We start from the raw sequence: 16622 nt of genomic DNA, 5'->3' as shown, positions 1-16622 counted from the left end.
GATTAGTTGACCATAGAGATGAAGGTCCATTTCTGGGTTCTCTACCCTGTTCCATTGATCTATGTGTCTGTTTTTGCGCCAGTACCATACTGTCTTGATGATTATGGCTTTGTAATATCTGGAATTTTGATACCACTGGTTTTGGTTTTCTTTTTCAACTTTCCTTTGGCTATTTGGGGTCTTTTCTGGTTCCATACAAATTTTAGAGTTATTTGTTCCATTTCTGTGAAAAAAGTTGATGGCATTTTGATAGGGATTGCATTTAACGTGTAGATGGCTTTGGGTAGCATAGACATTTTAACAATATTTGTTCTTCCAATCCAAGAGCATGGAATGTTTTTCCATTTCTTTGTGTCATCTTCAGTTTTTTTCCTAAGTGTCTTATTGTTTTCAGAATACAGATCTTTTACCTCTTTGTTATGTTTATTCCTAGGTATCTTATGGTTTTTGGTGTAATTTTAAATGGGATCAATTCCTTGATTTCTCTTTCTGTTGCTTCATTATTGGTGTATAGAAATGCAACAGATTTCTACACATTGATTTTGTATCCTGCAACTTTACTAAATTCATGTATCCGTTCTGGCAATTTTTGGGTGGAGTCTTTTGGGTTTTCTACATAGAGTATCATGTCTGCAAATAGGGAAAATTTGACTTTTTTTAATGATTTGGATGACTTTTATTTTTTTTTGTTGTCTGATTGCTGAGGCTAGGACTCCTAGTCCTATGTTAAAAAGTAATGGTGAGAGTGGACATCTCTGTGTTGATCCTGACCATAGAGGAAAAGCTCTCAGGTTTTCCTCATTGAAGATGTTAGCTGTGGGTCTTTTGTATATGGCCTTTATGATGTTGAGGTATGTTCCCTCTATCCCTACCTTGTTAAGGGTTTTTATCATGAATGGATGCTATACTTTGTCAAATGCTTTTTCTGCATCTATTGAGAGGATCATATGGTCCTTACCCTTTCTTTCATTAATATGGTGTATCACATTGATTGATTTGTGAATATTGAGCCACGCTGGCAACCCAGGAATAAATCCCACTTGATCATGGTGAATGATTCTTTTAATGCCCTGATGCATTCAATTTGCTAGTATCTTGTGGAGAATTTTTTTGTTGCTGTTGAAAATTTTTGCATCCGTGTTCATCAGGGATATTGGCCTGTAATTCTCTTTTTTAGTGGGGGTGTTTGTCTGGTTTCAGAATCAAGATAAGACTGGCCTCGTAGAATGTGTCTGGAAGTTTTCCTTCCATTTCTATTTTTTGGAACAGTTTGAGAATAGGTATTAACTCTACTTTAAATGTTTCGTAGAATTCCCCTGGGAAGATATCTGGCTTGGACTTTTGTTTTTTTGGGAGATTTTTGATTACTGGTTCAATTTCTTTCCGAGTTATTGATCTGTTCGAATTTTCTATTTCTTCCTGTTTCAGTTTTGGTAGTTCTTTTGTTTCTAGGAATTTATCCATTTCTTCCAGATTGCCCAATTTGTTGGCATATAATTTTTCATAATATTCTCTTATAATTTTTATATATCTGTGCTATTGGTTGTTATCTCTCCTCTCTCATTCGTGATTTTTCTTATTTGGGTCCTTTATCTTTTCTTCTTGACAAGTCTGGCTAGGGGTTTATCATTTTTATTAATTTTTTTTCAAAGAACCATCTCCCGATTTCATTGATCTGTTCTCCTGGAGTTTTTTGTTTGTTTGTTTGTTTCTGTATCATTTATTTCTGCTTTAATCTTTATTATTTCCCTTCTGCTGCTGCTGGCTTTAGGTTTGTTGTTCTTTTTCTAGCTCCTTTAGGTGTAAGTTTAGGTTGAATATTTGAGATTTTTCTTGCTTCTTGAGCTAGACCTGTGTCACTATATAATTCCTTCTCATGACTGCTTTAGCAACATCCCAAACGTTTTGGACCACCGTGTTTTCATATTCATTTGTTTCCATGTATTTTTTAAAATTTCTTCTTTAATTTCCTGGTGAACCCTTTCATTCTTTAGTAGAATGTTCTTTAACCTCCATGTATTTGTGGTCTTTCCAAATTTTTTCTTGTGGTTGACTTCAAGTTTCATAGCATTGTGGTTGGAAAATATGGATGTATGATCTGTCTTTTGTACTTGTTGGGGCATGATTTGTGACCTAGCATGTGATCTATTCTAGAGAATGTCCCATGTACACTCGGAAAGAATGTGTATTCTTCTGCTTTAGGATGAAATGTTCTGAATATATCTGTTAAGTCCATCTGGCCCAGTATATCACTCAAAGCCATTTTTTTCCTCATTGATTTCCTGCTTAGGTGATCTGCCTATTGATGTAAATGGGGTGTTAAAGTCCCCTACTATTATTGTATTATTATTAATGAGTTCCTTTATGTTTGTTATTAATTATTTTATATATTTGGGAGCTTGGTCCCAAGTTGGGGGCATAAATACATATAATTGTTAGATCTTCTCGTTGGATAGGCCCCTTTATTATGATATCATGCCCTCTTCATCTCTTGTTATAGTCTTCGGTTTAAAATCTAGTTTGGTGTAGTGTTCAATGACTCATTAGTTGTGTATAACACCCAGTGCTCATCACAACACGTGCCCTCCTTAATGCCCATCACCCAGTAACCACATCCCCCCCACCCCATGATATACTATATGTTGGCTAATTGAACCTAATTTTAAAAAAAGGTGGGGGCGCCTGGGTGGCGCAGTCGTTAAGCGTCTGCCTTTGGCTCAGGGCGTGATCCCAGCATTCTGGGATCGAGTCCCACATCAGGCTCCTCCGCTAGGAGCCTGCTTCTTCCTCTCCCACTCCCCCTGCTTGTGTTCCCTCTCTCGCTGGCTGTCTCTTTCTGTCAAATGAATAAATAAAATCTTTAAAAAAAAAGATGGACTACAAGTCAAAAATAAATAAACAAAATCCAGTTTCTCTGACAGAAGTATTACTATTACAGCTTTCTTTTGACATCCATTTGCATGATAGATGTTTCTCCACCCCCCCACTTTCAATCTGCAGGTGTCTTTAGGTCTAAAATGAGTCTCTTGTAGCAACATAAAGATGGATCTTGGTGTTTTGTTTTATTTTGTTTTACCCATTTTGACACCCCATGACTTTTGTTTGGAGCACTTAGTCCATTTACATTCAGAGCAATTATTGATAGATATGTATTTAGTGCCACTTTATTACTTATTTTGTCATTGTTTCTGGAGATTTTCTCTCTTCATTTCTAGTCCTTGTTGTTTTTGGTCTTCCTTTTCTACTCAGAGAGTCTCCTTTCATATTTTTTGTAGGGCTGTGTACAGTGTAATCTCATTTTAAAGCAGAGGTGGCATGACAGAGGTAGGGATGGGTATAGAAAGATTGGACTAGTGGTCCTAGGGGATGTCATGTGGCAGGAGGCCACACATGGGTCTCTAGAAGGTGGCAATTCTAAGAGGGAGGACTTGGAGAGAGAGCCAACAAAAAGAAAGCTACCACTTGCCTCTATGTGTCATTCTCCTCCCTTGTGGCTCCACACATGTTCATTAAAACACACTTGTTGTCATTGGATTTCCTGTGGAAGGTGTATGGGACTGAGTTTTGCACTATTTCCTTATCTTCCTACCAGCATTGCTTTGGGACAGTTTCATGAATTCTGAAAAAAAATTGTAGATTTCCATCAGAATTCAGTGTTTGTTTGGTTTGGGACAGATAGAGGAGGTTGGCAAGAGAGAGAAAGTAGCCAAATGCCTGGCAATCTGATGAGCAATAATTATCCTCAGTGGGGCCTAGGTGCAGATTAACTAACAGTGGACAACCCGTGGTCCAGATGCAGAGCTGATTATCCGACCTTCATGTCATTCCTCCACACTCCCCACCAAAAGCACTGAAGGATAGAATGGGGTCCCCAAAGCTCAGTGCATGCACACCCCCTTACACATATACCAGTTGCACATACACATACTCACATGTACACATATATGCAGAGACAGTGTCATAGTATACATGACAACATGGGGGTAATTTTTTTTTATTATGTAACCCATAGAAGACCCAGGGCCTTCAATGGCCCAGTCTCAGTACTTTGTCATATTCAAAGAAACACAGTCTAACAAACAAACATAATAAAAAATATGTAATCACAATCTTTGCAAGTATCTGCCAAAGAACATTAAAAGGGATCTAATTCTTAATCCACAGCAATTTTTAGAAATTCCTTCCTTGCTCCTCTGTCATTGTCTCATACTCTGAGATTGCTCTCCTGATCCCCTTTTCATGCAAACTCTCTTCTCTTGTCCTTTCTTCTTCTATTTCCCTCCCCTGCCCCTCCAGTACTGTGTCTGTCTGTCCTTCTTATCAAAAGAAGTGAGAGGTGCATATGGTCCTTCTCTTCACTACGTCTGTATCTTTGGGGTAAATATCCAGTAGTGCAATTGCTGGATCATAGGGTAGCTCAATTTTTAACTTTTTAAGGGACCTCCACACTGTTTTCCAAAGTGGCTGTACCAACTTGCTTTCCCACCATGAAAGACTGTGGACTCTGGGAAACAAACTGAGGGCTTCAGAGGGGAGGGGGGGTGGGGGTTGGGGTAGGCCAGTGATGGGTATTAAGGAGGGTACATATTACATTGTGCACTGGGTGTTATATGCAAATAATGAATCATGGAACATTGCATCAAAAACTGGGGATGTACTGTATGGAGACTAACATAACAAAATAAAAATTATATATAAAAAAAAAGAAGTGAGAGGTGATACTTGGTTATGAACAACCAAGATAGTCCCTGAAAGAGTGGCATTGGGGATGTTCCTTGAAGATTGCAGTGATAGAGAAAAGTAGAGAGGGCGTGAGCAAGAAGAAGAGATGGGGAGCTCACAAGTTGCCTTATAATCCCAGAACCATGGGCTTTTGAGAGGGAATGGCCATCAGGAAAGTGTGGGGCCACAGTGCAGCTTAAATAAATCTCACCAAAGTGCATATCATGGGAGATGCCCTCTAGTATCTCATGTGAACTGGACTAAACTGCAGTGTAGCAAGGACACTCTGGAGGCATGGACAGGCTGATTTAGGAGGTGTGCACAGAGTGATTTAAGAAGACAGAAGAAGGACTAGTAGAGACAGAATAAGAAAGGCTGCCTGGAGAGGGGTAACATGGAGGCAAGATGGATGTAGGATGTATGATATTAACTAGGCAACTGGGGACTTTTCCGGGTGAAGAAATAGTCTGAGTAAAGGTAGGAAGATGGGGATGTTCAGGGAAAGAATTATTTGAGTATAAAGTATAAAAAAGGGAGTGATGGGAGAGGTCCGGAGAAGCAAGCTTCCAGGGAAAGTCTTGTCAGCAGTTCAGACTATGGCCTGCAGGGAACTTTTGGAGGGTTTCCACAAAATCGGGACACGTGGGTAATGTACTGGGCAAGGGGAGATGAAAGGGGAGAGAGGAGAAGTGTGGAACAACATACAGACAATTTTGGGGACAAACTCTCAGGGCTTAGACGCAGAGAGTGGGAAGGGTCAGGGATGATTCTCAGGTTTCCAGTTGGGGGCACAAGTGGACCGTGAAGTTTCCAGTGGAAGGCAGGGAAATCAGCGCAGGTCCAGCTGTGCAGGGAAGTGTGGGTTTGGGGTTTTGGCCATGTTGGCATAGGTGCGGGGCAGTGTACGGTGCAGATTCTAGCAGGGAATAGAGTACGAGCATAGTGAAAAAAGAGACAAACCAAGAAACAGACTCTTTTTTTTTTTAATAATAATTTTTTATTATGTTATGTTAGTCACCATACAGTACATCCTTAGTTTTTGATGTAGTGTTCCATGATTCATTATTTGCGTATAACACCCAGTGCTCCATGCAATATGTGCCCTCCTTAATATAGACTCAACTACAGAGAACAAGCTTATATTCTCTGGAGAACATGGGGATGTAGGAGTTGCCACTGTTGGTGAGTCCAACAAGGAGCATGGAGGAACAATGGGGAGCATGGGGTGCAGGAGAGGAACCCGAGGACAGGTGTGGATGGGAGGAGAGCCATCCATTGTAGGGCAAGTAAGAAGGGTGGCACCTGGGTGGGAGGTAGGGTGAGGAGGAGTGGAGGAGTGGAGAGGGGCTACTGTAACACTGGAGGGGCTATTGGTTCAGCATGCAGAGAAGCTTCAGTGCCTGGGGGAGGGACAGGGACAGAGCTGGGACTCAGTCTGGCAATGGTGGAAGATGGCTGAGAGGAAGAGGGAGGAAGGGCTGTTTTAGTGTCTGAACACAGACTAGAGAAGAGGGACCCTAGTGGGACATCCCCTGAGGTAGGGGCCCAAGATGCTAGAATTGCTCTGCCCGAGTTCAAGTCCTGGCTCTGCCACTTGCTGGTTTCATGACCTTGGACAAATCCTAGTTGTGCCTCAGCTTCCTCATCTGTAAAATTGCAGTAAAAGTTGGGTTGTAGTGAAGGTAAAATGTGTCAATAGGTGTATGTTATGACATAATACATAGTAAGTGCTATGTCAAAACTGCTATTATTGTTTTACACATGGCCTGTGTAGAGTATATATATATATATAAAATATATATATATAAAGTATATAGTATATAGATTATAAAGTATATATTAAGCAGTACATATATTATAGTGTATATATAATATGTACAATAAATAATGATTATATATGTAATTATTATAATAAATACTACCATTATAACATGTGTTATTTAAAATAATTTATTATTATAATATAGTATATATTGTGTATAATATAATTAATAATGTGTTACAATATTCTACATAAATACTATATAATTGTGTATATTGCTAGTAGAGATACACTGCACATATTGTTACTATAAAAGCAATCGTTATCATTATCATCATTATTATTAGAATGCAGTCATTGGTATAGATGCTGAGGTAAGTAGAGAAATAGTGAGAACAACAGAACTTGAGAGCCCAAGAGTTTGGTGAATGTTGGTGCTCTGAATAGGAATAGAGAATCTGACAAGTGTGTGTGTGTGTGTGTGCACGCACGCATGCACAGGTAATGAATTTGGCTTTGAATACAAAATTATAGAAAGAGTTGATAGAGGTATTATAAGATAGCTGGTTCAACCCGCTCACTTTTCCAATGAGAAAAGTGACTCCAGGGCTTCACTGAGCCACCTAGGGTCACAGGGTTATTGGTGGAGGTCTCCTGATTCCTGTCTTCTTGCAAGCGCTGAATTTGGGTAGAATCCAGCAGACATGGTGAGCCTGGAGGGGAGGCTGTAGTCCTGCAGGAGGTCCCTACACTGGAATTTTTGTTGTGCTTCCTTTACTTGGGGACCAGCCCAACCTTCTCTCCTGCCCATCTTGCCCCTCTCCACTTCCTTTTAGCATTTTGAGATTTAGAGACCCTGTCCTGTGCCATCCAGAGATGCTAATATTTGCCTCTGGAGGGACTTCTGATAGAAGGCTCAGAGTACACTTAAAAATACTAACAGATCAATGCTTCAAAAATCCAGTGTAATACGGGAAGGAGCCAGTCCTGTGCCCTAGCCTGAAAACGGCGAGTCACTGTGTTGTCAGGGTCGGTTTCCTTGGAGAAATCACCTTGCGGGTGCAGGCAGGTGATGAGCTTCTGAAGGGCATCGAGGATGCAGAGCTGTTTCCCTGGCCCTAAGGAGTCCCAGGGATTGTTTGGTATCTCTACCAAAGACCCTGCAGAGGACCAAAATGTATTCTCTGTGGATTTCTCACATCATCTTGACTCGAAAGAAAAGAGTAGTTTCAGGTAGTTTGTGATTCTAGAGATGTTAAGAAAGATGGCTTTCCAGATACATTTTGGGATGTTGTCAGAATAAATACGCAAACCGTGGGTCATGGAACACTACATCAGAAGCTAATGATGTACTATATGGGGACTTAAATATCATCATTAAAAAAAGAATAAATCTAACCACAGCCTTTTCTTCCTTGGTTCCTTGTGAGGCAACAGGTGATGGATGTACGTTTGTCCTTACACTATCTCGACCTTCTTCCCCAGGCCTCGTTCTTATCAGGGACCAGGGGGCTTTTGTGTGCTCTCTGCAGGCTCTCCTGTGCAGCTCGCTCCCCAGCTGTCCCCTGCGCTCCCTGAGCGTGCTCCCGCCCTCCTTGCCCCTCCTCAGCTCCCACTGGCCTCGGGCCCCCCCGAAACAGCCTCAGCGAGACACTGTCTGTGCCAGGAGCAGAGCTGAGCAGGGGACCTGATGTGAGGATGAGGAGCCCAAGGTCTGCTGGGGTCAGCTGGGGGCTCATTTTGTCCAGCAGCTGTTCCATGGGTGACAACCCCTCACACAGACTTCCCAGATCTAAGTGGAGGAGTAAGATGGAAAGGACAGGGGCCTAATGAATCTGTTCCATATGAACTGCTCTTTTCTTTAAGAGTGCAAGCATCAGAAGCTTGACTAACTTCCAGTTGAGTCCTCCCAATGTGAAAACCTTTTCAAACTTAGGAATTTAAAGAGCATTTGTTCAGAGCGATGAAACCCACTCCAGACCATACTAAGCAGTTAATTAAAAATACAGTTACACAAAAACGTGATGAATGCTTTAACTGTAATGCAGTTGAAAAATAAAAATTTTCAAATTTGATTAAAGTGAAAAAAACCCAAAGCTATACACAACAATGTAATATTGAGCTTAAAAAAACCTCAAAATTGTGTACACTATGACACACTTTTAATAAAATTAAAAGCAACTAAAATGAAACAGCATACTTTTAGGAATACATATGTGTTAAAACCATCTGTAAAATAAAGTAGTGAAACCTGCAGTTAAACAATTGTTGAGAGGTAGGGGATAGAATGGGGGAGGAGCATGTGGGTAGATGTAAATTTCTGTCACTATTTTGGGTCTTGTGTTCATGGTGTATTCACACCTATGAATTATATTCTATTATTAAAATAATATTAATTATAATAGTATAAATTAAAATGGATCAGAACAATGACAAAAATATTGATTGATCTAGTTAACACTCATATGCCATATCTTGTTCTAAGCACTTTATAAGTAGTCGATAATACTTAACTCACTGAATTCTCAAAACAACCCTCTACAGTAGATGTTAGTATTATTTCCATTTCCGTGAAGAAACTGACGCACAGAGAGGTCAAGTAACTAGCTCAACATCACAAAGCTGACCTGGAATTCTAACCCAGGCTGTGCATCTCCAGAGTCCTGCTCTGAACACCAGTGTTATGATTAATGTACTTGTGTGAATCTGAGGTCTGTAAAGAAAGGTGAACAAGGTAATGGAAGGAACCAGTTTCTACATGAAGCAGGTGAAAATGAGATTGGAAGGAGGGATGCCTGGCTTTAGTTTGGGTACAAAGTAGATGGTTTTGTATAGGACAGTTACTTACTTGGTTACTGTCTCCACCTTCCCAGGCAAAGTACTTGCATTTTACAAGGCCTTTCTGGACTGATTTTGATAGTGGGAATTTTGATGACATGGCAGACTAATGCGGCAATCTATTGATTGAGTCTTGGAGCTCCCTTCCTGTCCCAATGCTGAGCTGACCACTGGCTAGATGGAGTTAGTGCTTTTCTTTGTTTTGCCTAGAGATTTATCACCTATTGAGCAAATATTGACTTCTTGAATTAACTTGTAGTGTCTCCGGCAACAGAATTCAGTATTTGTTTGATAACATGTCTGGTGACTGAGTGCAGTGAATAGTCTACCATCACAGGAAGACCCGTGACGGAAGCCTCCTTTTTTAAATTTTCTTAATGTTAATAATATATTTTAATTCGTTATGTAAAAACTACCATTTCAACATGAAACCAGCATAAAACTTATTGAGATATTTTACATTACATTTTGAACTAAATCTTTCAAATTCAATGTGTGTTATATATTTTTATATCACGATGCATCACAATTTAACTTTACTGAGGAATAATGGACAAATATAATTGTATACATTTAACATATACAATGTGATGATGTGCTATATTGTGGAGTGGCTACCAAGGTCAAGATGATTAACGCATCCATCACCTCACACGGTGGACTCTTGTTTGTGTCTATGTGGTGAGACTGCTTCAGGTCTACACTCAGCAACTTTCAAGGACACAGCACTGTATGGTTAACTGTAGTCCCTATGCTGCTCATTAAGTCCTCAGAATTCATTCTTGTGATAACCAAAAATTTGTACCCTTTGACCTACATCACCCATTTCCTCCTCCACATGGCCCCTGGCAACCACCATTCTATTCTCTGTTTCTGTAAAGTCAGTTTTCTCTCTCTCTGTCTCTCTTTGATTCTACATGTAAGTGAGATCTTGTAGTATTTGTCTTTCTCTGTCTGACTTATTTCACTTAGCATAATGCCTTCAGGTCCATCCATGTCACAGCAAATTGCAGGATTTCCTTCTTTTATATGGCTGAATAATCTCTCTCTCTCTCTCTCTCTCTCACACACACACACACATTTTTAAATCATATTTTTAATCCATTCTTTTGTTGATGTAAACTTAGGTTGTTTTCATGTCTTGGCTATTGTGAATAATGCTGCAGTGAATGTGGGACTGCAGCTATGTCTTCCGGATATTCATTTCATTTCCTTCAGATATATACCCACAAGTGGAATTACTGGATCATATGGTAGTTCTATTTTTAATTTAAGGGTGTACCTCCATACTGTTTTCCACAGTGGCTGCACCAATTTGCATTCCCACCATAATGCATGAGGGTTCCCTTTTCTCCACATGCTCACCAACACTTGTTATCTTTTGTCATTGTGATGAGAGTCATTCTGACAGGTGTGAGGTAATATCTCATTGTGGTTTTAAGCCTCCTTTTCTTTTAAGTCAGAAGTTCTCTGTTCTCCGAGAGTGGTCTCCAGAACAGCAGGACTAGTATTTCTGGGGAATTTTTTAGAAATGCAAATTCTTGGGCCTGTCCTTAGTCCTGCTGAATCTGGAGCTCTAAGGGTGGGGTCCAGCTGGTGGTGTACAGGCAAGTGCTTAACAATGGCTCTCTGGAAAAAAATGCATATAGTTATGTACACACGTAATTATGCACATAATTTATAAATAATAAAATATTCACTCTTTATTATAACTTTCATTTAGGAAATTGATTTTCACAGAATACTTTCATTGGCCTTTGCCAAACTTTTGTATCAGAGACTATGGACTCTGTGAAACAAACTGAGGGCTTCAGAGGGGAGGGGGGTGGGGGAATGGGATAGGCTGGTGATGGGTATTAAGGAGGGCACGTATTTCATGGTGCACTGGGTGTTATACGCAAGTAATGAATCATGGAACTTCACATCAAAAACTAGGGTTGTACTGTATGGTGACTAACATAATATAATAAAAAAAAGATAAGGTTAACTGAAAAAAAAAAAGAGGCAACCTATGGTTGCAATTGATGAATGAGTATAGTTCCGACATGAATGCTTGTTGGTATTTTTGTTTACATTACAGGGTAAGATCAAGGTGTATGTCAGAATGTCATCTTTTTGTCAAGGACACGAATAACTTCTTTGCTAAAGCAGATAATAGTTTTCAAATACTAGAAGACTATTTCCTTAAAAAAAATTTTTTTTTTTGCTCTTCACAATGTAATAGCTACAGGTTGACATACATCTAAGTTTAATCTGTATTTTTTAAAGGTTTGTTTATTTGTTTATTTATTTATTTATTTATTTGACAGAGACAGAGAGCACAAGCGGGGGGAGCAGCAGGCAGAGGGAGAGGGAGAAGCAGGCCCCCCCTAGAGCAGGGAGCCTGATGTGGGGCTCAATCCCAGGATCCTGGGATCATGGCCTGAGCTGAAGGCAGACGCTTCACTGGCCGAGCCACCCAGGCACCCCTAATCTGTGTTTTTAAGCTTCTATCACTTTCTTAAGCCTAGACAATCAATAAAATAATCTAAGTCCAGACGTGTAGCATTTGCCTACTGCTGTGGTATACGTGCTTCTACCATGGCCAATTTCAAGCCACATGACGCAACGAATGAAGAGCTAGGAGGAAAGGTACAGCAGCTCTCCATATACCCTGTTTCCTTCCTAAAGAGACAATAGACATAGATGTCCTCCAGAGCAGACATAATAGAAACATGTAGAAAATACTTAGAAAATACTTTCCATGTGGTTTTTTAAGACATAAATTTTTATTAAAAATTTTTATGATTTATTTTTTTAGTGACAGCTGTGTTTCACAATTGGCTTGCAATATTTCTAAAAATTCAACCATTAGCTCTCATGAGCTGTTATGAATTGTTCCAGTAAACCTTTGGGCCTAGTAATGTGTGGTTCAACAAGCCCTCCAGGTGATTCCAATGATGCCAAATTCTTTTTTTTTCTCTTTTTAAAAATTCAAGTGTAATTAACATACAGTATTTCAGGTGTACAATATAGTGATTCAATAATTAGATACACTACTCGGTGCTCATCATGATAAGTGTACTCTTTTTTTTTTAAAGATTTATTTATTTATTAGAGAGCGAGAGAGAGAAACCAGTGGGAAGGGGAGAGGGAGAGGGAGAGAAAGAATCTCCAGCAGACTCCCTGCTGAGTGAGGAGCCTGACATGGGTGGGGCTCAATCCTACAACCGAGATCCTGAGATGACTTGAGCCAGTATCAAGAGTTGGATGCTTAAGTGACTGAGCCAGCCAGGCACCCCATGATAAGTGTACTCTTAATCCCCTTCACCTATTTCACCCATCCATCCACCTCCCCTCTGGCAAACACCGGTTTGTTCTATGTAAGAGTCAGTTTTTTTGTTTTTCTCTTTTTCTTTTTCTCTTTGTTCATTTGTTTTCCTTCTTAAATTCCACACAATGAGTGAAATCATATGGTATTTGTCTTTCTCTGACTTGCTGTTTTCACTTAGTTATGATGCTGAGTTTTGAGAACCACTGGCTAAGCAGATGCTGAGGACAAGAAATGCATTTAGCTGTAATTAACCTGGTGCCACCTGCTTGGGTCTGGCCAATGAAATGTTGTACTTAAATGTTTAAGCAAGTTCAGAGTTTGGGAAGAGGTATGTCTAAAGGAGAAGAGGGAATGAGAAAAAGTTTTGAGTTTGAGTCTTCGACTTCTGTTTTCCAGATTTGGCCCAGGTGTGGTAAACTATTAATATATAGCCAAATAAACCTTAAACCAAATTATGGCTCAGTTTGTCCTCTTAAGCCAAAACAAAATGGCAGCCAATGCAACTGCTCAAATGACATTTCTCCTGGAGTCTTATAGAATTGGTTGATTTATTCAATGAATGTTTATTAAATGTCTATGATACGCCAAGCACTGTTTGGATGTTAGTGATTCAGAGCACTGAACAAGATAGACAAGGTCCATGATCTCAAGGAGTTTATTTTCTAGGAAGAAGAGAGTAAGCAAACAAACAAAACATGTAAAAGCCAGATAAGCAAGGTAATTATCAGATCTATCTCATGCTACAGAGTAAACAGAAAAAAATTATATTGTAGAGGGTGATGTGTGGGAAGGTACTATTTTTTGGCTAGAGTGGTCATTGAGGGTCTCTTTGAGGAGGTGACAGTTCAGTGAAGAACTAAGTGGGTGAAAAGAATCCAATCATGGAACTACCTGGGTGAAGAGCATCCAGGCAGAGGGGATGACAACTGTAAAGGTCTTGAGGTGGGAACAGGTTTGATATGTGCAAGACCTGCCTGGAAAGAAGGACAAAATGGCTGGAACAGTGTGAATGAGGAGAGAATGGTAGGAAATGTGTCAAGAGGCAGGCAGGCAGGGCCAGATCAGGTAGGGTCTTTTAGGCCACAGCAAAAGTTTGGGATTTCATCTTAAGTGATGGGAAGGCTTTGGAGGCTTAAAGCAGGGGATGATTAGCCTAACTTCTGCTTTAAAAAGATCACTGGCTGCTGAGTGGAGAATGGGCTGTAAGAAGCAAGAGTGGAAGCAGGGAAATGCATTGGGAGACCGTTGGAAGAGTCCAAGGACCAGGTAACATGACTGGAATGGAAGTAGCCAGGTTCAGGAGGCATTACACGGAAAAAGCACATTGGACTGACTGAGGGGTTGTGACAAACTCTTTATATTGAATTGGGTGTATGAGTGCCCTGCATGGGTCTGCAGAACTTCACATTTCCCATGCAGCCTGGATGGGTTTGTGTGTGCATTTTGCCAGTGGGGGTCTTGGAGGGTAACTCCCAAAGGGCTCTGTCCTGCAGGTTGCTTAATCTGAGGTTGACTGATAAATGTCCTCTGATGTATGTAGAATAGGAGCCGTCACTGGGAGATTCACAGGGATTCTCAGTCTGATGCTCAGGTCATTACTATGGTGCGCATTCTATAAATTGTTCAGCATATGATTTGTAGTCACTGATTTAAGAAAACCATGAACACTGTAACACCTCAGTTATTAAGAATTCTCTGAGAATATGGCATTTCACGTAAATGCACTTTTCATGTATGCCTTTAAATGTCAAGGCAACTTTTATGTCATGAACATTTTGAGCATTTTGGAGGGAAGGCTTTCTAAAGCAGGTGAGTCCCTTAAGCAGAGTGTTTACATGATTTAACTTTCCTTGATGACTCATGTTCACCCATTGTGACCATCAATCACTCTTTCGTACTATACTGCAGTGACGCAGTGACTCCACGGCCAGTGAACCTGACTATGTTGTGAATTCCTTCACTCCCTTACTTTCTCTATGGAGAACTAGACCCTCTGTCGAGGGTTTTATGTCATTTACACTGCTAATGGTACCCACAGCGAGGGTACAAGCAAACAAGGGTCATCCCTCACTGTTTCTTGTTAGGATATTAGTGCTTTTAAGAGAATATTTGTGCTTTTAAGAAGGTAGTTTTTATTTGGGAGGTTTTGTCTAAATTAGCTAGCCTGCTGTTACTAAAAACAGAAGTCTCCAGAAGACATGCCTCTGTTTTTCTGAGTAGTGTGTATTATATGTGACCACATTTGTGTATTATTAATTAATTATACAAACATATTTTTATCATTGGTCCCGGTTCATGTAAACTGAAGAGTAAAGAGGAGTCCTCAGAATGATAAAGTAAAATGCATCCTGGGTCATCCAAGCAGAAGCCGAAGGAAGAAATTTGACTAGAGGAGACCAGGAACCTCCAGTATGTAAAATAATGTCAGTGAGACCTCTGTCCCAATGCTGGGGCCATGCCACTCCCCCCCCAGCCATGAGTCAGGCAGCCATGAATGGATGTTGATGGGGAGCTCTAGGGGCAAACAGTCACAGCAGCAATACACACAGATTTTTTTAGAACTGGTTTGTGCACTAAAGAGAACGTGGCTTTTAGGGGAGGTTACATCATGGAATCTTCTAGAGGTCTCACTATCCTGCTACGATGTGTAAGAGCTGCCTTGCTCTAGAATTTGTGACGGGAAGAATTTGATGCAGTCATTTACATGAAAACATAAGTGGTGTTTTTCGTACAGTCCCTGGACTTTGGCAAATAGAAGGCTTCTTCCGGGACACTGATGGATTATCCTTACCTTTAGCAACAGTTAATCCTCTGTCAGTAAAATCGCAGCAGCACAGAGACAAGTTTCTTCTGACAGGCCAGATACTGGAAGTGTAGGTGGGAAGGTTTGGGGCTGCTTTCTGAACCAAAACAGAAGAGAGATGAGTGTCTACATTTTGCCTGCTGTTTTGTTTCCTTTTTTGGGGGGAAATATATGATTATTTTGTAACTATTTATACACAGATGCAGGTAATTTTTTTCCTTATTTATTTATTTATTTATTTATTTTTAAAAGATTTTATTTATTTATTCGACAGAGATAGAGACAGCCAGCGAGAGAGGGGACACAAGCAGGGGGAGTGGGAGAGGAAGAAGCAGGCTCATAGCGGAGGAGCCTGATGTGGGGCTCGATCCCATAACGCTGGGATCATGCCCTGAGCCAAAGGCAGACGCTTAACCACTGTGCCACCCAGGCGCCCCTTTTTTCCTTTTTTAAAAGAGAAAGGTCAAAGATTGTCACAGTCTGTGCCACATCAAACTAAACAGCTTCAGCCCCTTCCTCTGTGTTTCTGTGATAATTGGCTCCCTGAGCTACACACCAATCACATGAGGGTTGAACAGGATGAGGCCATCTGGGCTTGGGCAAAGTGTGCTTCCCTGGACAAGGGAAGGAACAGGGCTGCCTGGGGCTGTTGGCTCTTACTTGAAGAGAAATCCATGGTCTAAAGACTTTCCTTTGTTCCTTGTTTCTTCACCTAGACCCAAGGGACAGGCACTCTGCTTGTCCTGCAGGGGAAGCGGTTGGCAGTCTGTGTCCTGTAAATGGTCAAATTGAGACTTCTCGGTCGTTACTGACAAAGGTTTGTGGAGTGCCTCTTGGGTAAGATCCTGTGCATGGGCTGGGGTGATGATGCGTAAAATCTATGGGGCCATCCCTCAAGGGGCTTACGTTACAGTTTGGTTACACAAACAAGGGGAATTAAACAAGACAAAATCAGAACAGAACAACAAAACAACCAAATAAAATAAGAACCCCCAAAACAGCCACAAGCCCACCATATCTTCCCTTCTCATCTTTGCCATATAAGCACATTCATTTCACTGCTGATTTCTTTTCTTTCACATGAGTATTTGTTTCTTTGTTGGGGGAGGGGCTTATGGATTTCTTGAGCTGGAGATTATTAGCACTTTATGCCCAATGATCAGATGTCTCTGTTTTCTAGGTGT

This window comes from Ursus maritimus, unplaced genomic scaffold, assembly GCF_017311325.1.
Source record: "Ursus maritimus isolate PB19 unplaced genomic scaffold, ASM1731132v1 scaffold_22, whole genome shotgun sequence".
NCBI lineage: Eukaryota > Metazoa > Chordata > Mammalia > Carnivora > Ursidae > Ursus > Ursus maritimus.
The sequence above is the reverse complement of the archived record's forward strand: the minus strand, read 5'-3'. Positions refer to the sequence as shown.